Here is a 23,074-nt window from a genome sequence, read left to right as displayed (position 1 = left end):
GCTTTATGAGGCACTGTGCTCAGTTTTATTTAAAAGAGTAATCCATCTGAATGAAAGATAAACATTTCCTTTTGGTGGTAAATCTCAATTGTCAGACTAGCCCCACCCGAAGGAGCCAACTGATGAGACGCAGCTGGACAGCAGACCTTCACAGAGACCATGTGCTGTATTAACACCATGTGCCGCCCTATGGATGGCGTAAACAGACTGGAGGACAACAGTAAAAACCTCTGAGTGTTAGTTTAACATTTACTGAGCAGATTGAGGCTCATTTTTGTGGTAAATCCTGAAGCCCAATCATGAGGCTCTGTGCGGGCCAGACATGTGGCTAACTTTAGTCTGAGGTCTTGATTCCGTCCTGAAGCCAAATTTAAAGCACGAGGCCCTTGGCCAGATGGGGTCTTACAGAGCGCGCACACACACATTTTTGAGTTTTGCACTAACATCCTTCAGCCTTTCCTATTAACCATAACAAGGTATACATTCACGAAGATCACTCACCACCAGCTGTACGGATTCGGAGTCTGGACCAAGTCACAGGCCTGTTCCTCTCCATCCGGCCGTGCCTGAGCAATACTGGGGTGGTCAATCCCAGGCAGGGGCGCCTCCAATAGTGCGCCGATCAAAGCTGGAGCTGCTGACCGCAGGCAGGGGCGCAGCTCAACAAGTGCTCCCATTGATGTGCAGAGCTGGAGCTGCTGACCCCAGACAGGGGCGCAGTTCCACAGCACCTTCTCCACTGATGCACGGAGCTGGAGCAGCAGACCCCAGACAGGGGTGCAGTTCCACAGCGGCTGACCCCAGACAGGGGTGCAGTTCCACAGCTGCTCTATCACTGACATGCAGAGATGGAGCTGCTGACCCCAGACAGGGGCTCAGTTCCACAGCAGCTTCTCCACTGATGCACGGAACTGGAGCTGCCGACCCCAGGCAGGTGCGCGAATCAGTCGTATCCGGATCTTCAACAGATAAGCCTGTCTAAGGTTCTCCCATCAAGGTCCCTCTGGTACGCTCGTCATTAGGGCCCCAGGCTGGTACAAAACAGTAGCCAGAAACATGTTAGAAGACATGAGTCTCCGCTACTTCTTTTTTCACCAGCGTGCGTCTTGGGGCGCGATTTCCTGGATAGCATCCTGTGCAACCAGGATGCGCGGCTGCCAGGCCACCATAAGGTAATGGTGCGGCTGCTGCTTGCGCCTGTCCGACAGAACAGGCCCCCTTGGACCAAACATGGCGCTTCCAGGTCCCTGGCGCCAGCCGCAGCAGAGACTGTGCCTTGTTGGAAACCGACCGGCCCAGGTCTGGGAATAATCTTCTCTTCTTTCTTCCGCTGCCATTTTAACAAGGTTCCCCCTCAAGGACAGGAAACCAACTGAAGTGGTGGAGAGGCGGCGCCATTTTATTCAGTAGGTTTCCTGTCCTGGAAGGGCGGATCCCTTCTCTCGTTGTGTTGCGGTCATGGGTGATAGGAAAAAATAATTGCCCTGCCGTGTGACCAAACAGTTTTCCTCCACATATGGGGTATTGGCGTAGTCAAGTAGTAATTGCACATTGTATGTTCCATTTTCTCTTGTTACCCTTGGAAAAATTAAATATTTGGGGCTAAATGAACACACTTGTGTGAAAAATTAAAATGTTCATTTCTTCCTTCCGCATTGCTTAAATTCCTGTAACGCACCTAAAAGGTTAATAAACTTTGTGAATGTGGTTTTGAGCACTTTGAGAGGTGCAGTTTTTAAAATGGTGTCACTTTTGGGTCTTTTCTAACCTATAGGCCTCTCAAAGTCACTCCCAAACGTGATGTGGTCCCTAAAAAAACTATTTTGTAAATTTTGTTGGAAAAATGAGAAATTGTTGATTAAATTTACCACTAACAAAGTACAATGTGTCAACAAAAAAGAATCTCAGAATCACTGGGATTCGTTGACACGTTATTACCACATAAAGGGACACTGGCCCGAATTGTAAAATTTGACCTGGTCAGGAAGGGGAAACAAGCGTCGGGGTGAAAAACAACATTTTTTTTTCAGATCCTCAGAGAGTTCTTTGCCTTGAGGTGCCATGCTGAACTTCCAGTGACCATTATGAGAGAGTCTGAAAGTGGTAACACCAAATTGAACACACCTGTTCCTCTCATTTACACCCGAGACCCTGTAACACTAATGAGTCACATGACACCAGGAAGGGAAAATGGCTAATTGGGCACAATTTCGCGATTTTCACTTAGGGGTGTACTCACTTTCGTTGCCAGCGGTTTAGACATTAATGGCTGTACATTAAGTTATTTCGAGGGCACACCAAATTTACACCGTTATAAAAGCTGTACACTGACTACCTCACATTGTATCAAAGTGTCATATCTTCAGTTTTGACCCATGAAAAGATATAAAATATTTTCAAAAATGTGAAGGGTATATTTAATTCTGTGAAATACTGCATACTTTGAAGATTCAGCAGGACACAAGTCTAGCGTGGCGCTGCCTCAGGACAGCTCTTCTCAGCGCTGCTACAGGTGATTGTCAAGTCTCTTGCATAGCGAGAGACCTGTCAAACATTTCTAGCAGCACTCGGAAGAGCCGACCGGGGGGCAGGGACGGATTAAACTGGTCTCCAGCCATATCTTTAACATATATTTTATCTGAAACGTTGGAGCTTCTCAGAGTAGTATTTTCATTCACTCAAAGCAAACTATTAACTTAAAAACAAAGCGGAACGGATACAAAGTATATTAGAATGTTGTGGAACATTTTATGTATAAAGTGATTAAAGGGAATCTGTGATCAGGATTTCACACCCAAACTATAGCTTTTGGAAGACAAATCTTACTGAGAAATCAGCTTTTGAATTAATATGCAAATGGATATGGTAGATCTGAAGCCTCTGTCATCCCAATTCCATTCTTCACCCAGCGCCACCTCTTCCTGCTGTTGACACAACATGCAGAGTGCTGACAAGTCCTTTACTGAACTGAAGATGGTGGGATCACTAGAGCCAATGTTAGCTCCTTCATCACTTCCAGTGCCAGCTTCAATCCCAGGCAGCCTCACTGTAGTATTAGGTCACATTGTTTGGGCCAACAGCGCGATAATGCTGCTCGTCTGTACTGTCAGTCAGGTGCATCAGTTCTCCCAGCAATCAGGAAGTTGATTGGCTGGGGATCTGAGCTCAACTAAAAACAGAAGTTAAGATTAACCCTTTAATTTACAGAATACAGTACTCTGCAAATATACATCCACTGTTTTTTCACACAAACTTTGAAAAATACTCTTTCATACAGTAGGACCATGCATTAGGCATACAGCTCAGGGCACACCACAACAGAGCAGATAGAACCATAATTAAATTTTTAAAATAACTTTCCACCTTCACTAGCTGTACACGACTAAACAATCAACCCATCAAACAAGCCTACAAAGAATTACAAACAGGTCACAATGGGAATTGACATTCACAACATTATGCAGGACAACTTTTTAGGACTCTGGAGCCACAGGAAAAACAATCTTTGTAGAAACATTGCATAGAATAAAAAAACAAAAAAACAATTACTTGGTTCTGTTAGATTCACTGCTATAGTGCTTTCCCAATCCACCAGTATGTTATATGCACACTCTTTAGCCACAGGATAGCGTCCTTCCTATAATACAATTTGCAATAACAAAATGGTCCAACAATAAAAGTCATTGTACAGAAGGTTCACACGACTACAAAATGTACATATGTCATCACTTATCTGTACCACATTTATCCATACCTGCCCATTAGAAAAATGCTGCTTTTGGAAAATTTGCAGTTCCTCTTAACTTGAAACCTTCTGATATCCAAATATTCACAGCAGCAGCTGCAAAGGAAGTACTCAGGAGCTGACAAAGGGCTGGGAGAAGGCAGGGAGAGGAGAGGGAGGGCACATCTCATAACCCAGGTTATGCAAGCGCTCCTTTTACCCAGAGGTCCTCACTGAACTAACCTACATGGTCATTCACTCAACTAGAAGCAGCACATCATGTCAGCCAGGGCCTCGCTGACAAAAATTCAGTTTACCAATTTACAACTGGGATATCTGGGGAATTTTAAGTTTTAACGGAGCTGATGCGATGAATAAACTGTGTTTAGAATTCTTTATTTAGCCAGAAGTGCATTTATTTTACAAATACACACCAAAATAATTTTTACCAGTGAAATGAGAGTAATCTGTGAAAGTAAGGCTGGTTTCACTCATCCCATATTCAAGTCCGGGCTCCCAGTGAGTTTCCTGGCCCAAACGCAACAGCCACATGCCTATGAGCCATCTTAGTTCGTGCTCACATTGTTCTTATACTGTAGGCAGGACACAAGATATATAATGTATGCTGCTACCAATCATGTTTTTGACATTGTGACCATAGTATGCCACGGTTCATTGCTTTTTCCAGAATATGTTATGAATACTCTCAACATATATGAAATCTGAATATACATGGATTTTTTTTAAATACAGATTACCAACGTAAAAAAGGTAGTCATCATGGTGACATTTCCTCATCAAAGTAAATTACCAATAATTCCACAATCTTTTTCATGCCATATAAGTGCCAATAAGAGTGACCTGCTTGTAAGCACCCATGTAGTTCATAAACTACACCTTCCTTGCACTAAAACAAACATGACGTTATCCATCGGTACTTAACCCTTTTACCCCCCCCCCCCTCCTCCCCGAGGGTGGTTTGCACCTTAATGACCAGGCCAATTTTTACAATTCTGACCACTGTCACTTTATGAGGCAATTACTCTGGAACGCTTCAACGGATCCTGCTGATTCTGATACTGTTTTTTCATGACATATTGTATTGCATGAAAGTGGTAAAATTTCTTCGATATCACTTGCGTTTATTTGTGAAAAAAATCTCAACCCCAACCCTAACCTTAGCCCTAACCTAGCCCGCATCTTAGCCTTACCCTAGCCTAGCCCAACCCAACCCTAAGCCTACCCCTAGCCCTAACCCTAGCCCTAGCCCTAACCCTAACCCTAGCCCAACCCTAACCCTAACCCTAGCCCAACCCTAACCCTAACCCTAGCCCAACCCTAACCCTAACCCTAGCCCAACCCTAACCCTAGCCCAACCCTAACCCTAGCCCAACCCTAGCCCAACCCCAACCCTAACCCTAGCCCAACCCTAACCCTAGCCCAACCCTAACCCTAGCCCAACCCTAACCCTAGCCCAACCCTAACCCTAGCCCAACCCTAACCCTAGCCCAACCCTAACCCTAGCCCAACCCTAACCCTAACCCTAGCCCAACCCTAACCCTAGCCCAACCCTAACCCTAGCCCAACCCTAACCCTAGCCCAACCCTAACCCTAGCCCAACCCTAACCCTAGCCCAACCCTAACCCTACCCTAACCCTAAAGTTTATTTTTTACGCCGTTCCTCGTGCGGTATAAGTGATTAGATGTCTTTATTCTTCGGGTCGGTGCAATTACAGCGATACCAGATTCATATCGGGTTTTTATAATTGACAGCTGTAACACACTAAAAGACGCATTTTTTGCAAAGACTAATTTTTGCATCACCATATTTTGAGAGCTATAATTTTTCCATATTTCGGCCGACAGTCATGTGACGGCTTGTTTTTTTTGCGGGACAAGTTGACGTTTTTATTGGTACCATTTTTGGGCACGTGACATTTTTCACTAAAGAGGTTAACTAGCGGGACAGTTTTATAGGTCAGGCTGTTCCGGACACGGCGATACCAAATATGTGTACTTTTATTGTTTTTTTTTTTCATAAGATTATTTATTTATGGGTACAATATATTTTTATTATTCTTTTTCTTTTTTAATATTTTTACAATTTTTTAAAAAAAAAATTTCTTCACTTTCTGACATTTTAATTACTTTTACACTTTGTCCCACTATGGGACTTTCACTTTTTGCAGCCTGATCGGCTGTATAGCACAAGAATGCAGAACCATCCCTGTGCTATGCAGCCTGTCAGCGCTGCACAGGGAGAAGTTACTTTGGTCGTGCACTGCGCATGACCAAAGCAACTTCCTGCCTCCTGGTGACCCGGATGTTGTCATAACGACATCAGGTCACCATGGCAACATCCAGGACCGGACTCAGATGCCGCAGGACGCGGCAGAGAAGGTAAGTATAGCGCTTACCTCAGGGCTCGACAAACCCAGGCGCCTGGAAAATGTTGCCTGGTGCTTGAGGAGTTGAGAAGAAAAAAAAATACTCTCAATCCAATCCCACCTCCTGCACGGAGTCATCCAATCGGAGGAAGCAGGGACAGTATCGCTCAGGCCGCCTTCTCCACTTTGCTCCGCCCCCCTTATGCTCCGGGACTGGACAGGGAGAGTTGGGTTACGGGGGAAGCAGGGCCGGCGTCAGCACCCGGCGTACCCGAGCAAGTGCCGGGGCCCTGGAAAATCAGAGGGGCCCAGCCGCCCACACACTGTCGGGGCCCAGCCGCCCACACACTGTCGGGGCCCAGCCGCCCACACACTGTCGGGGCCCAGCCGCCCACACACTGTCGGGGCCCGGGCCCACACACTGTCGGGGCCCGGGCCCACACACCCACCCGCCCACTCACTGTCGGGGCCGGGCCCACACACCCACCCGCCCACTCACTGTCGGGGCCGGGCCCACACACCCACCCGCCCACTCACTGTCGGGGCCCTGGCCGCTTCCTCGGCACCTGTTCAGGGACGCAGGCGCTGCTTGATTGCCGGCACTTCCCCCAGACATGGCCGCGCGCTGTCCGGCTGTGTCTGCTAGTAATGACACGGCAGGGTCGACGGCACTGCACCTTTAATTGTGCTTGTGTGTCGCTCCTGCCGCGTCATTACTAGCAGACACAGCCGCACAGCGCGCGGCCATGTCTGGGGGAGTGCCGGCAATCAAACACCGTCGGAGCGGAGGTTCTGCACAGATGGGCGGGAGGGGCCCGGACCCGACCGCAAGTGGGCCCCTCTGATGTTCCAGGGCCATGAAGTCTGTGACACGCCGGGGGCCCTGCACTGCCCCATACCCGAGGAGCTGCTGGACAGGACACTGGACCGGGGACAGGTGAGTGAGGCTTCCCCAATCCCCATATTAAAAATATTAGTAATGGGTCTGTGTGAGTGCATGTATGTGAATGTCAGTGTATATGACTGTGTATATATATTTGTCTGTTTTATCTATGTGTATGTCTGTATGTGTACATATGTCTGCGTACCGTGTGTGCGCGCGCGCGCATATGTCTGCGTACCGTGTGTGCGCGCGCGCGCATATGTCTGCGTACCGTGTGTGCGCGCGCGCATATGTCTGCGTACCGTGTGTGCGCGCGCGCATATGTCTGCGTACCGTGTGTGCGCGCGCGCATATGTCTGCGTACCGTGTGTGCGCGCGCGCATATGTCTGCGTACCGTGTGTGCGCGCGCATATGTCTGCGTACCGTGTGTGCGCGCGCGCGCATATGTCTGCGTACCGTGTGTGCGCGCGCGCATATGTCTGCGTACCGTGTGTGCGCGCGCGCGCATATGTCTGCGTACCGTGTGTGCGCGCGCGCGCATATGTCTGCGTACCGTGTGTGCGCGCGCGCGCATATGTCTGCGTACCGTGTGTGCGCGCGCGCATATGTCTGCGTACCGTGTGTGCGCGCGCGCGCATATGTCTGCGTACCGTGTGTGCGCGCACGCGCATATGTCTGCGTACCGTGTGTGCGCGCGCGCGCATATGTCTGCGTACCGTGTGTGCGCGCGCATATGTCTGCGTACCGTGTGTGCGCGCGCATATGTCTGCGTACCGTGTGTGCGCGCGCATATGTCTGCGTACCGTGTGTGCGCGCGCGCGCATATGTCTGCGTACCGTGTGTGCGCGCGCGCGCATATGTCTGCGTACCGTGTGTGCGCGCGCGCGCATATGTCTGCGTACCGTGTGTGCGCGCGCGCGCATATGTCTGCGTACCGTGTGTGCGCGCATATGTCTGCGTACCGTGTGTGCGCGCATATGTCTGCGTACCGTGTGTGCGCGCATATGTCTGCGTACCGTGTGTGCGCGCATATGTCTGCGTACCGTGTGTGCGCGCATATGTCTGCGTACCGTGTGTGCGCGCGCATATGTCTGCGTACCGTGTGTGCGCGCGCGCGCATATGTCTGCGTACCGTGTGTGCGCGCGCATATGTCTGCGTACCGTGTGTGCGCGCGCGCATATGTCTGCGTACCGTGTGTGTGTGCGCGCGCATATGTCTGCGTACCGTGTGTGCGCGCGCATATGTCTGCGTACCGTGTGTGCGCGCGCGCGCATATGTCTGCGTACCGTGTGTGCGCGCGCGCGCATATGTCTGCGTACCGTGTGTGCGCGCGCGCGCATATGTCTGCGTACCGTGTGTGCGCGCGCGCGCATATGTCTGCGTACCGTGTGTGCGCGCATATGTCTGCGTACCGTGTGTGCGCGCATATGTCTGCGTACCGTGTGTGCGCGCATATGTCTGCGTACCGTGTGTGTGTGCGCGCGCATATGTTTGCGTACCGTGTGTGTGTGCGCGCGCGCATATGTCTGCGTACCGTGTGTGCGCGCGCATATGTCTGCGTACCGTGTGTGCGCGCGCGCGCATATGTCTGCGTACCGTGTGTGCGCGCGCGCGCATATGTCTGCGTACCGTGTGTGCGCGCGCGCATATGTCTGCGTACCGTGTGTGTGTGCGCATATGTCTGCGTACCGTGTGTGTGTGCGCGCGCATATGTCTGCGTACCGTGTGTGTGTGCGCGCGCATATGTTTGCGTACCGTGTGTGTGTGCGCGCGCGCATATGTCTGCGTACCGTGTGTGCGCGCGCGCGCGCGCATATGTCTGCGTACCGTGTGTGCGCGCGCGCGCATATGTCTGCGTACCGTGTGTGCGCGCGCGCGCATATGTCTGCGTACCGTGTGTGCGCGCGCGCGCATATGTCTGCGTACCGTGTGTGCGCGCGCGCGCATATGTCTGCGTACCGTGTGTGCGCGCGCGCGCATATGTCTGCGTACCGTGTGTGCGCGCGCGCGCATATGTCTGCGTACCGTGTGTGCGCGCGCGCGCATATGTCTGCGTACCGTGTGTGCGCGCGCGCGCATATGTCTGCGTACCGTGTGTGCGCGCGCGCGCATATGTCTGCGTACCGTGTGTGCGCGCGCGCGCATATGTCTGCGTACCGTGTGTGCGCGCGCGCGCATATGTCTGCGTACCGTGTGTGCGCGCGCATATGTCTGCGTACCGTGTGTGCGCGCATATGTCTGCGTACCGTGTGTGCGCGCGCGCGCATATGTCTGCGTACCGTGTGTGCGCGCGCATATGTCTGCGTACCGTGTGTGCGCGCGCGCGCATATGTCTGCGTACCGTGTGTGCGCGCGCGCATATGTCTGCGTACCGTGTGTGCGCGCGCGCGCATATGTCTGCGTACCGTGTGTGCGCGCGCGCGCATATGTCTGCGTACCGTGTGTGTGCGCGCGCGCATATGTCTGCGTACCGTGTGTGCGCGCGCGCATATGTCTGCGTACCGTGTGTGCGCGCGCGCATATGTCTGCGTACCGTGTGTGCGCGCGCGCATATGTCTGCGTACCGTGTGTGCGCGCGCGCATATGTCTGCGTACCGTGTGTGTGCGCGCGCGCATATGTCTGCGTACCGTGTGTGCGCGCATATGTCTGCGTACCGTGTGTGCGCGCATATGTCTGCGTACCGTGTGTGCGCGCATATGTCTGCGTACCGTGTGTGCGCGCATATGTCTGCGTACCGTGTGTGCGCGCATATGTCTGCGTACCGTGTGTGCGCGCGCGCATGTCTGCGTACCGTGTGTGCGCGCGCGCATATGTCTGCGTACCGTGTGTGCGCGCGCGCATGTCTGCGTACCGTGTGTGCGCGCGCGCATATGTCTGCGTACCGTGTGTGCGCGCGCGCATATGTCTGCGTACCGTGTGTGCGCGAGCGCATATGTCTGCGTACCGTGTGTGCGCGAGCGCATATGTCTGCGTACCGTGTGCGCGCGCGCATATGTCTGCGTACCGTGTGTGCGCACGCATATGTCTGCGTACCGTGTGTGCGCACGCATATGTCTGCGTATGTGAAGGATGAGGGGGCAGGCTGGGCCATGTGTAATTATATATATATGTGTAATATTATATATACAGAAAAACCTGGAGCCGGCCCTGGGGGCGAAGGATCGCTGTGGCTGGGGGCCCGTTCTCATCTCCCGCTACCTGTGTAAGTACATACAAAGGCCGTGCTCCCCGGGGAGACGCCGTGTGTGAGGGGGTCTATATGTACAGTTTGTCAATAAAAAAAATTCTGGCTCCTAAATTTTTTGGCTGGCTCCTAGATTCTGAACAACTTTGTCGACCCCTGGCTTACCTCCTCTTCCCACCGGAATGCTGTGATCGATTTCGATCGCTGCATTTTGGGGGTTAATGTGCAGGGAGCGGTGCGGGACCGCTCCCTGCACATAGCACCGGGTGTCAGCTGTAACAATCAGCTGACACTGAGCGGGGCTTCCTAATACGTATCAGGCCCATAAGGCCCAGGGCACAGATACATATTAGTACGCACTGGGCCAGAAAGGGGTTAAAGGGGTTTTCCTATGAACAAAAGTTTATTTTAATCAATAGATCTTGGAATAACAATAACTTCCACATTTGGATGTGCTTAAATATAATGTTCCTGTGCTGAGATAATCTTATAAATGTTCCCCCACGTAATAGCTGTGTCTGTCCATGTACGGAACACTGTGTGATCATACCACAGTTTCTGGGCAGGGGAGGAAGCAAAAGAGTGTACAGACATTTCAGCAGGTGATCGCAAGTGATTCTTTTAAAAACAGGCAGTGAAATATTTTACCTCACAAAAAGAATCAGCTGCGATTCCCTGCTGTAATATCTGTATAGTGTTTTGCTTCCATCCCTTGCCCAGAAGATGTGGTATGATCAGACCATGTTCCGTACATGGTTAGACACAGCCATTACACAGGGGAACATTTATAAGATTATCTCAGCACAGGAACATTATATTTAAACACATCCAATTGTGGAAATTACTATTATTCCAAGATCTATAGAACTAACTTTCGTTCGTGGGAAAACCCCTTTAGGGAAAAAAAAAATTTGTTACAACTTACAGACTGACTTTATTGTGCTTCTCCAGTTATGATTCAGGCCATTTACTACTCCAAGTTAACAAGTCTTGGAGGCATTCATCACCAGGAGAATGGCAACTGTATACGATAGACAAAACTTATGGTATACGTACTAATGCGAAAAATTGTCCCGAATTGCTTAAAAATAATTGTGTTTGCCACTGGCTAATTCTATGCAATACAAAGGAGTTCATAGTATTTTGCCATAAAGATACATGTAGAGCACCACAGTAGGTACATTTCAAGAAAAACATCTTGTAGGAAGAGTTAGTCAATGCATATAAACAAGTGGAGATATATATTTTTTAAACCAACTTATATAAAAAGAGTTATGCAGTTGCCCACTACAACTCATCTGATGGACTTCTGAAAAATGTGACCTGGAATCTTTTACAAAATAAAAGCTGAAATGTAATTGGTTGCCATATTTAACTGGAAACTTTTCCTTTGCTCTTCTAGTTTTCCAAAATTTGCCCAAAGTAACACAAAGTCTCAGCATTACTTATGGCAACAAGATTAGAGCATTTTACTGGATACTGACGACAATATTGACACCTAATGCTACATGTGCCTAACAATACAAATCCTAAGACTCGTAACCGTCTGCCCTCAGTGAAACAGAAAACGATGAGCTGATAAACTGCAATAATACAAACTGAATTTTTAACAAAGAATCAGGCTGGGTGCCCACGTAGCGTTTTACAAGCGTTTATGCTGGGGAATTTCCGCAGCATAAACGCTTGGTAATCCGCCCCCCATGGTCCCCAATGTCAATGCCCATGCTGCGGATTTTTCCGCAGCGTTTATGCTGCGCTCAAAAATCCGCAGCATGTCCATCAATTTTGCGGACACGCAGCGTAATCGCCGCCATTGACTTGCATTGGACCGCGTGACATCCGCATCACTGCATTTGCACATGCGGATATCACACGGTTCAATGTGCGGATGGTACCCAAGTCTGGAGGAGAGAAGACTCTCATCCAGACCTGGGTACCATACAAACTGTAAAAAAAGAATTTAAAATAAAAAAATAAAGTTTATACTCCCCTTCTGATGTCTTCCTGGTGTTTTGTCTGCTCCGTCCGGTGTCTTGCAATGTTCGCGTTGATGTGAAGGACCTGCCATGACGTCACTGAGTCATGTGACCCATCACATGGCTCAATGACGTCACCGCAGGTCCTTCACACCCCCGCAAGCAGTGCAAGACACCGGACGGAGCAGACAAAACACCGGGAAGACATCAGAAGGGGAGTATAAACTTTATTTTTTTATTTTTCACCATTCTTATTCTTTTTTTTAACTAACTTGGTCACACTACTATAAATCCATGCCGGTTGCATGGATTTATATAGTGTGAACAAGTTGTCAAGCACTTTTCCAAGTGATGCTAAAATCGCTTGGAAAAGCGCTTGATAACCCGCATGCAGAAATGCATGCAAAGACGCTTCACAAACGTTTCTACCTGGCGGGAAAACCGCATTTAAAATCCGCATGCGTTTTTCCTGCCACGGAGAAGCGTAAAAAATATGCAGCATTTCTGCATCGTGGGCACTTAGCCTTAGTGTGGAATTTTTTAAGGGACTGGTGCCATAGAAGGGACGTGAAAAAGGTATACAATTTAGACAAATTTTAATGCGTGTTAAAATCTAGAATTAGGAATAATTTTAAATCTGCAAGGGGATCTGACTGCATGTGTCAGGAAGGTCTTGATAACATCACGAGTAGAACCCATGTTGGGATATTCTGCCAAATGTATCTCAATCATACCAGTGGGATGGAATATGTATTGTATACACACACTTTATTTTGACCTGATGAAGACATTTTGGAGATGTTTTAGGAGTTTGGCCTCCATCGGGTGATGGAACCCTATACATATCAATGTCATAAGAAGAACTTTATTTTTCCGCAAACATAGCTATATAAGGCTTGATTTTGCAGAAAGAGTTGTAATTTTGAACGACACCATTCATTTTACTATATAATGTACTGAAAAACAGGAAGAGAAAATAAGTGTGGTGAAAAATGTAATAAAAAATATATATTTTTAAACTTTGTTTTTACAGCGTTCATTGTGTGGTAAAATTGACCTGCATGTAAGATTACAGGGATTCCAAACTTGTACATTTCTTTGTTGGGTGAAAAAAAAACAAAAAAATTAAACAGAATTGTTTTAAAAAAAATGGTTTACATAGTTGTAAGAGAATGAGAAGTCCTAATATTCTGAGCAGCCATGTTAAACCTAGCAGCCATCTTGTTCAGAAGTTTGAGAACGGAGTTTTGCAGCTAATGAGATGCATGTCCTACACATGTCCACAATGGAGAAATAAAATGATGTCAGTGCCATTAGCAAGTATGGTTAGTATACACAAAGGTTAATGGGAACAGCTGCAGGTCAATGTGAGTAAATAAGTGGTGTTATAGGGTAGTAAATAATGTTATTGTAATTGTGGTATAGAAATTAGGACAATATAGTTGTCAATATGTCATTTCTTAAGTAAGGACATGGGGATTTATGGATTCATGGACTTTGGTAAAAATACTGATAAATATTGTCACATTGTTGTTCTAAAATGCACGTCTTCCCTGCAGTATGATGTTATCATGTATACGCCTTTTGCCACAATAGGTAGTTCCTTTGTTTAAGCTATGCATAAAAAGGATCTGATACTGTTGTTCGGGGCCATTCTACAGGCAGTCCACACCATGGCCAGACCATCGCCAGATATCCCAATGCTGTTTTGCTTATTTAGACACCTGCGAATGTCAAGTGTATTTTCCCTGCCTGCATTCTGAACTGTTCTGCCACGTACCTCTGAATAAACTTCATTCTCTGCTTTGAAGAATTATCTACACTGTTTTCCAGGATCTTTCAGCTCTTAGTAAGGACTTTCTTACAATTGGCGAGCCAGCCAGAAGGAGCGGCTCAGGAGAGCTGCTTTCAGAAGAACCAAAAGGAAAGGATTGTAGATGAGGAGCTAGAGACTGGAAGGGTAGAAAAGGCGTGTCGCCACGTGTAAATCGTTCAAAGTAAGCTAGACGGATAGAGGACCTCTCGTGGAGCGCTTCAAGCCTGCCATAATTTATAAGAAAACTACAAAAGCGAAGGACTATAAAAATATATGTGCAACCAAGAAGAAACCTCTACGTGAGTTATGTACAAGGACGTGAAGAAGACGTTGTGAGCCTGGTAGCAAAGAGGCTTTAAAAGGCGGAGGGAGACGCCTGGCAAGCGTAGCGAGAGAGGCTGGAAACGCGGCCACACCTCTTTTGGTCGACTCAGGCCAGCAAAGGGTCTTCCAGACAGAGAGGTGTGAGTATCTAACTTTTGCTTAAATTGCACTTGTCAATACCAGAACAGAGAAAATGCATCCTTGTAGTCCTCCAGTATGGAGTGGTTACAGAAAGCAGACAGATAAGCATGCTGGCACACCCTAGCTGGAGGGGGTTAATGTTAAATCCACTTGGCTAAATTGTATGCAGTGGTTAACAAAAGAAAGCAGGGAACTAGATGAGAAAAGGGCTAGGGAAAGACAGTAGCCAAACAGTGGCTTTGAGAGAGTTATTGCTTTTGATCAGTCCATTGATAGATTTCCTGCAAGACAGCATGTTAATGTGATCACCCAGGGAGGGGCAGTGTTCAGAGAGAGAGTAGAAAAGCTGGATGAAACTGTAAAGGAAGCAGAGATAGTAGGGAAAGATGGGTATGAATACTGGGCTTTCCAAATAGTCACTGATGAGATGGGAGGGGTAGCCGAGATTGACAGGAATAAGATTGAGGACAAGAGACAGAATAGAAGAATGGACATTTAGAGAAATAGAATGTGGTGAAAGCGTTGAGGAACAGTTTAGAAAAGAGTTTATTTAATTTTTATAGAAAATACCCTTAGAGGGGGCTTTCAAGTCAGGAGTCTTGCAGAATGCTGAATCTATTGATGAGGTTTGTAGAGACTTTGTTAACCGGTGATCTCATCCTGCTATGAATGATCCTAGGTAATATCAGCAGTATAGGGGTCTTCAAATGGTTAACCCTGTCTCTCAGGAGCCTTCAGCTCTTGCGACCTCTACAGCAGGCCCCATCTGTCCAGCACAGAGATCAATGTTATTCAGGGAAGAGCCACCCCTCCTCATCTCCATGCTTCTTTAATGAAGGAGCTGCGGGATCATGAGGACTGGTTTCTTACTGAAGATCTCTTTGGGGCGGAGGTGGGAGCTGTAGGATGGAAAACTTTCTCAGATGAGGATGATGGATTTTTCAGGCTTCCCACCGCAGGTAACACTGACTGATAATGTGCTTCCCCTATTCGACTTGCCTTCCTTGTCCCTCATTCCCTGGGCTAGGATGGAAGACCTTATGTCAAGGGAAGAATAGAGGGACTGCCGAGGGAAGACATCCTCATCGATACAGGAGCCTCAGTTTCCGTAACAGGACACAAATTGCATGCAGTCACCCCCTGGACTTCCTGAGACTACCACTTTGGTAGGATATGAGGGCTCCTGTATTAATGCAGTAAAAAGCCATCCAGTGAACCTGAGATTTCAGGATACAGGGGGATCGAAGAAAAGGAGTCTTCGATGCACTTTTTGGGAAAATCCACAATTATGGTCCACTATTCTGGGTACCAATGTTTTGGGAGCAATGGGAATTGTTGATTTATGTAACAAAGTTCTGTGGTGGAACAAAGAAGCAAATATTTGTTCTGTAAGCTGTGTGCCCACGTAGCATTTTTCAAGCGTATATGCTGCGGAATTTCCGCAGCGTAAACGCTTGAAAAACGCATGTATATCCGCACCCCATGGTCCCCAATGGGATTCCGCAAGTTCTATGCACATGCTGCGGATTTTTCCGCAGCGTTTATGCCCCGTTCAAAAATCCGCAGCATGTAATTTAATTTTGCGTTTCCGCAAGCGGAATTGCCTTTGTCCAATGCATAAAAAACGCAAGGCAATTCCGCATGTGGAAAACGCGTGATAAACGCGCGAAAAATGCGCGATAAACGCGTGCGGAATTCCGCATGCGTTTTTCCGGGAGAGGACTTGCATTTATGCAGCAGAAATTTTCTGCTTCATAAATGCAACGTGGGCACATAGCCTAACTGTGCCTGTGGAGGAGTTGGAGTCACAAATTACCCATGGCCAGTCTAAGGCTGTGTGCCCACGTAGCGTTTTACAAGCGTTTTTTATGCGGAATTTCCGCAGCGGAAACGCTTGTAAAATGCTTGGTAACCCGCACCCCATGATCCCCAATGGGTTTCCGCAACTTCTATGCACATGCTGCGGATTTTTCCGCAGCGTTTATGCCGCGTTCAAAAATCCGCAGCATGTCATTTAATTTTGCGTTTCCGCATGCAGAATTGCCTTTGTCCAATGCATAAAAAACGCAAGGCAATTCCGCATGTGGAAAACGCGTGAAAAACGCGCGAAAAAAGCGCGATAAACGCGTGCGGAATTCCGCATGCGTTTTTCCGGGAGAGGACTTGCATTTATGCAGCAGAAATTTTCTGCTGCATAAATGCAACGTGGGCACATAGCCTTAGTTCATGTATTGATGATAATGATGATAAAGATGTTCTTAAAAATTAATTGAAACAAAGGTTCCATGAATTATGGATCTCATAGGAAACTGATTATGTGTTAATGCAAACCCAAGTTAAAATTGATAATGAAGAGTTACCACCTGTCCAGCATCAACACCAAATTCCTGAGGATGCAATGCCTTATATAAGGGTTGCGGTCAGTGAATTAGAAAAACAAGATTTTGTTGTAAAAGGTAATTCCCCATGTAACAGTCCAATTTTACTTGTAAAAAAAAAAAAAAAAAGGAAGATGGTAGCTTTCGAATGGTTGTAGACTTGAGATTTGTAAATAAGTGCACTCCCTTAGCAGCTCACCTTGTTGCATCTGTCCCTGACGTTATGTCACAGCTGAGGAGTGATCGCAAGGCGTTTTATTGTTTGGACATTGAAAATGGCTTTTTCTCAGTACCCCTAACACCTGAATCCGCCCTCCGCTTTGCATTCATGCTTGAGAACGTGCAGGACTTGTTTACGCGGTTGCCCTTGGGATTCCACAGTTCCCCTGTGTATTTCAATCAGGCACTGGCTCAGGTCTTAGAACCCCTTGGTTACGGAGACAAAGTCTTATAATATGTTGATAATTGGTTAATTTAAACGGTTGATGAATATGAACACAAACAGACACTTGAAACTTGACGCGGGACTCAAAATGAGCCTGACAAAGTACAATTGATGAAGTCAGAGGTTAAATTTTTTGGTGTGTCAATTTCAGCAGAAGATAAAACAAAACAATGCATGACAGGGTTAATGCTATTGAAGCTGTTCCCATACCAACTAATATTATTGAGCTTAGAAAATTTTGGGTCGTGTAAATTTTTCCAGAGAATTTGACTTTGCTCATCTGGCTAAACCATTGTATGATTTGTCAAAAGAAGTTGATAACGATCACACCCCTGTCATTGTAGAGGGAAAAGCCTTAGGCTGTGTGCCCACAGTGCGTTTTTTAAGCATTTTTGCAGCGGCAATTCCGCTGCAGAAACACTTAAAAAAAGCTTGGTAGAAGGCCTGCCATGTTCCCCAATGATAATCCACATGTGCTGTGCACATGCTGCGGAAATTTCCGCTATGGATTATCATTGTGAAAAAAACACAGCACTACCAATTATTTTGTGGAAGCGCTGCGTTTTCGCCACCATTGACTTTGCATTGGAACGCATGTAATCCGCATCACTGGATCTGTACATGCGGATTACATGCGTTTCAATGTGCGGATGGTACCCGGGTCTGGAGAAGATAAGACTCTCCTACGGACCCGGGTACCATAGAACCTGTAAAAAAATTAATAAAATAAAAAATAAACATTATACTTACCTTCCGATGGCCCCCGGTGTCTTTGTCCTGGCTTGCCGGCAGATCGCGGTGGACTCAAGGACCTACCATGATGTCATTTAGTCATGTGATGGGTCACGTGACCGCTGACGTCGGCAGGTCCTTTCAGTGTACCGCGAGCTGCTGGCAAGCGACGCATCGGATAAAGACTCCAGGGGCCATCAGAAGGTAAGTATAGATTTATTTTTTAACATTCTTTCGGTCACAGTATATAAATCCATGCCAGCTGCATGGATTTATATAGTGTAACCAAGTTGTCAAGCACTTTCCTAGTGATGCTAAAATCGCTTGGAAAGCGCTTGTCAACCCGCATGAGGAAATGCATGTGAAGAACGCTTCACATCCACTTATCCCTGGCAGGAAAAATGCATGTACAATCCGCATGCGTTTTTTCTGCCAGGGAGATGCAGAAACGCTCAGGAAAAAATCCAGAGCATTTCTGCATCGTGGGCACATAGCCTTACAGGCTTTTGAAGGTATGAAGTAAGCCCTTACTACAGCCACTGCTTTAATCAGCCCTGACCCTTCCCAGCCCGTTTACATTCAAGCCCACACCGGTGATATATCTATTTCCTCGGTGCTTTTACAAAAATGGCCCAAAGATAGTCCTGAAGTGTCCAGTCAGTTGTATGCCCAGGGTTACTACTCAAGGTTGCTGACCCCTGTGGAGAACGGTTTTACTCCGTGCATGAAGCACTTACTGGGCGTGCACTGGACGATGAATCAAGTAAGACACACAATGGGATTTGCGCCACTAATTCTAGAAACCCACATGTTACTCTAAAAACTCTGTTGAAAGGAAAAGCCTTGGGGGTAAATTCACAGAGAATAGCTCGATGGATCATTGACTTTGAGACCAGAAACTTACAAGTTGAAGTGGGTGAAAAATATCATTTAGCCCAGATGATGCAGTACGCAGGAAAATGTCACAATTGTCAAGTTGAACAGGCTAATGTCACTACCTTCCCCTTCTGAGCAGACTTTCAGGAGGGCGTCCCTTGTGTCTGTATTGACGGAGCTCGATACTGGTATAATGGACACTATGCCACAGGTTATGCTGTATGGTTTCCCAATAAACAGTTGTTGCTGCAGTACAGACTCCCAGGTCACTTTTTTGCCCAGAGAGCTGAATTAGAAGCAGCTCTACAAGTTATTCTAGCATTCATCGAACCTATGAATATTTTCAGTGACAGTGCCTATGTTGTTTCCCCCCTCATTTTGTATCTAAATGTTATGGCCCGGAGGAGGATGGTTGATTCACAGAACAAGCCATTACAACATGCAGAGATTCTCAGACAAATTGTGCAGCGGGGCAAAGAATTCCCAAACTTATGGTCCTTTTGTAAAATCAAAAGTCACCAAAAACTAACTCCCGACCCCCACATCTTTGGCAATGCATATGTAGATCACGGAGTCAAGGAAGCCGCCCTTACAGGGGAGGAAAAATACCCTCATTAAGTGATTGCTGCTGTTACTACAAAGCCTCAAGAGCCCCCCCCCCTTGTTTTTTCTCCTTGTCAGGACCTTATAAAAGCACAGGAGAAGGATGGAGACTCATCCTTGTTTAATTCCCTTGAGTCTCTGTCCATGGAAAAAGGGGAGTCTCTGCACTACAAAAGGGTTAATGATAAGCTTGTGCCTTACATACCCAAGCCCCTGATTAAATTTAATCATTCAGTTTTTGCTCTCCCGGGACCAGAGGCTTTACTAGAGCTTGTATAACACAAAATGTGGCATCCCTACCTGAGAGTTTTGTGTCATGAGATACATGATGAATGCCTTATTTGTTTACAGAATAATCCCAAAGGAAAAGGCAAGCCCCATCTCTGGAGAACACAAGTAGCGGAGGGTCCCTGGCAGTCTATTCAAATTGATTTTATTGGTCCCTTGCCTCCAGCAAAAGGAGGTTTTAAACAGGCCCTTGTGTTAGTCAACGTCTTTTCTAAATGGGTAGAGTCACTCCCAGCCACAAACAATACTGCCCTGACTACAGCTAGACTTTTGTGGAAAAATGTCTTCTCACATTGGGGTCTCGCTAAAATAATTGAAAGTGACAATGGCCCTCACTTTGTGGGACAGGTTATGACCCACCTTTGTGCTCTGCTGGGGATCCAGCAGCGGTTTCATGTGCCCTATCATCTGCAGTCTGCAGGAATGCTAGAGCGCATGAACAGAACCCTAAAGTCGAAAATGTCAAAGATGATTCAGGAAGAAGACAATGATTGGGTCAATCATTTACCGGCTATTCTGTTAGCCATCAGTGCTGTGGCATCCAAGTCCATCAGCATTTCCTCATTTGAATTAATGACTGGGAGACAGATGCCTGTTCAGTTGCCACGTGATATTGTACTTCCTAGTCCTGAGCAAGCCGTAGTGCACAGATACAACAGCACATTAACCCCTTTAAAGCCCATGACCTACTAATACGCGTCTGTGCCCTGGGACTTAAGAGCCTGACCCGTATTAGTACGTCATCGCGATCGTGCGCGCACACAGGCTGTGCGGGCGCGATCGCCGCTGGGTGTAAGCTGATTGTTACAGCCGACACCCGGTACTATGTGCAGGGAGCGGTCCCGCAGCGCTCCCAGTACATTAACCCCCGCAATGCAGCGATCGAAGTCGATCGCAGCATTACGGTGGCAAGAGGGGAGGTGATCGCAATACTCACCTCCTCTTCCAGTCTCCAGCGCTGTCTGCCGCGGCTTCCCGGGTGTTGCCATGACGACCCGATGTCGTCATGACAACATCCGGGTCACCAGGAAGATTTTTTGGTCATGCGCAGTGCATGACCAAACTATCTTCTCCCTGTGTAGCGCTGACTGCCTGCATAGCACAGGGATGGTGCTCAATCCCTATGCTATGCAGGCGATCAGAATAAAAAAAGTGAAAGTCCCAGAGTGGGACAAAGTAAAAAAGTAAACTCTCAGTAGGTGAAAAAAAAAATAATAAAAAAAAAAAAAAAATTGTAAAAATATAAAAAAAAAAAAAATAAATAATAATCCACCAAAAATAAAAATATAATGTACCCATCAATAAATATTATGAAAAAAAAAACAATAAAAGTACACATATTTGGTATCGCCGCGTCCGGAACGACCTGACCTATAAAATTATCCCACTAGTTAACCCCTTCAGTGAACACGGTAAAAAAAAAAAAAAAAAAGCAAGAAACAATACTTTATCATCATATCGCCAAACAAAAAATGTAATAACACGCGATCAAAAGGACGAATATAAATAAAAATGGTACCGCTTGTCCCGCAAAAAACAAGCCGCCATACAGCTCCATCATCCGAAAAATCAAAAAGTTATAGCTCTCAGAATAAAGCGATGCAAAAAAATATTTTTTTCTATAAAATAGCTTTTATTGTGTAAAAGCGCCAAAACATAGAAAACAATATAAATGTGGTACCGCTGTAAACGTACTGACCCGAAGAATAAAGCTACCTTATCAATTTTACCACACACGGAGTAGAATAAAAAAAACTAAAAAAAAAAAAAAAAATCCTGAATTGTTGGATTTTGTTTATTCTGCCTCCCAAAAGCTGGAATAGAAAGCGATCAAAAAATGTCACATGCCTGAAAATGGCACCAATAAAAACGTCAACTCATCCCGGAAAAAAAACAAGCCGTCACATGACTCTGTCGGCCAAAATATGGAAAAACTATAGCTCTCAAAATATGGCGATGCAAAAACTAGATTTTACAAAATATGTGTCTTTTAGTGTGTGACAGCTGTCAATCATAAAAACCCGATATCATTCTGGTATCTCTGTAGTCGCACCGACCCAAAGAATAAGGTCGTCTAATCACTTATACCGCACTAGGAACGGCGTAAAAAATAAATGCTAGGGCTGGGGTTGGGGTTAGGGTTGTGGTCAGTGTTGGTTTTTTTTTTTTCAAAAGTAAAAAAAAAAAAAAAGATGACGATATGGCAACTAGTGTTGAATGCAAGTGCTCGCTACTTGAGTTTGCATCGGGTGCTCGGGTATGCATGGAGTATCGCGGGTGCTCGAGTCTCCGCCCCATATGTTTCGCGGCCAAAAAAAAACTCGGGGGATTGCCTGCCATGCACAAGCGATCCCCGCATGTTTTTATTGGGGTGTCTAATAACCGTGAAACATGTGGGCGGGGACTCAAGCATTTCACGTGAGCACCCGTGATACATGGTGCATACCCGAGTACCCGATGCAAACTCAAGTAGCGAACACTTGCGCTCAAGACTAATGACAACTTATTCAATAGGATGACCTAAAGTTATCAAATTCTGTGTCGTACCTCTGGGTTCAAAATGTTCACTATACCCCTTGATAAAATCCTTGAGGGGTGTAGTTTCCAAAATGGGGTCACTTGTGGGGGGTTTCAACTATTTAGGCACATCAGGGGCTCTCCAAACGCGACATGGCGTCCGCTCTCGATTCCAGCCAATTTTGCATTCAAAAATTCACAGTGCTCCTTCCCTTCTGAACTCTGCCGTGCGCCCAAACACTGTATTTTCCCCACATATGGGGTATTGGCGTACTCAGGAGAAATTGCACAAAAGTTTTTGGGGTCCATTTTCTCCTCTTACCCTTGCGAAAATAAAAAAATTGGGGCTAAAACATCATTTTTGTGGAAAAAGTTTGATTTTTTTATTTTCACGGCTCCATGTTATAAACTTCTGTAAAGGACTTGGGGGTTCAAGGTGCTCACCACACATCTAGATAAGTTCCCTGAGGGGTCTAGTTTCCAAAATGGTGACACTTGTGTGGGGTTTCCACTGTTTAGGCACATCAGGGGCTCCCCAAATGCAACATGGCTTCCCTTCCGAACCCTGCCGTGCACCCAAACAGTGGTTTTCCCCCACATATTGGGTATCTGCTTACTCAGGAGAAATTGCACAACAAACTGCATGGTGCAATTTCTTCTGTTACCCTTATGAAAATGTAAAAGTGGGGGGATGAAAAACATTTTTGTGGGAAAAATGAGAAAATTTTATTTTTACGGCTCAATGTTCTAAACTTCTGTGAAGTTCAAGGTGCTCACCACACATCTAGATAAGTTCC

The 23,074-nt window shown here is 46.7% G+C and overlaps 1 protein-coding gene across 8 annotated transcripts in view; it reads right to left on the bottom strand.

Moving 5' to 3' along the window:
* The window catches only part of TIMELESS (timeless circadian regulator), a 161,745-nt gene that overhangs the window by 87,267 nt on the left and 51,404 nt on the right, over positions 1-23,074 (bottom strand). The window contains exons 1-2 of one of the 8 annotated variants that reach the window (XM_073663682.1): positions 3,755-3,897; positions 3,550-3,637 (exon numbers count right to left, since the gene is read on the bottom strand). The exons of 6 other annotated variants lie outside the window; for them this stretch is intronic. The gene's annotated coding sequence lies outside the window, so the exon portion shown is untranslated. Of the gene's footprint in view, positions 1-3,549; positions 3,638-3,754; positions 3,903-23,074 lie in introns of those variants that run through there. One more of the 8 variants, XM_073663681.1, reaches the window with a different exon arrangement.

Source organism: Phyllobates terribilis, unplaced genomic scaffold (assembly GCF_046119375.1).
Source record: "Phyllobates terribilis strain yellow unplaced genomic scaffold, ASM4611937v1 Scaffold_2__4_contigs__length_985480577, whole genome shotgun sequence".
In the NCBI taxonomy this organism is placed as follows: Eukaryota; Metazoa; Chordata; class Amphibia; order Anura; family Dendrobatidae; genus Phyllobates; species Phyllobates terribilis.
This window is presented reverse-complemented; position numbering and strand designations above follow the sequence as displayed.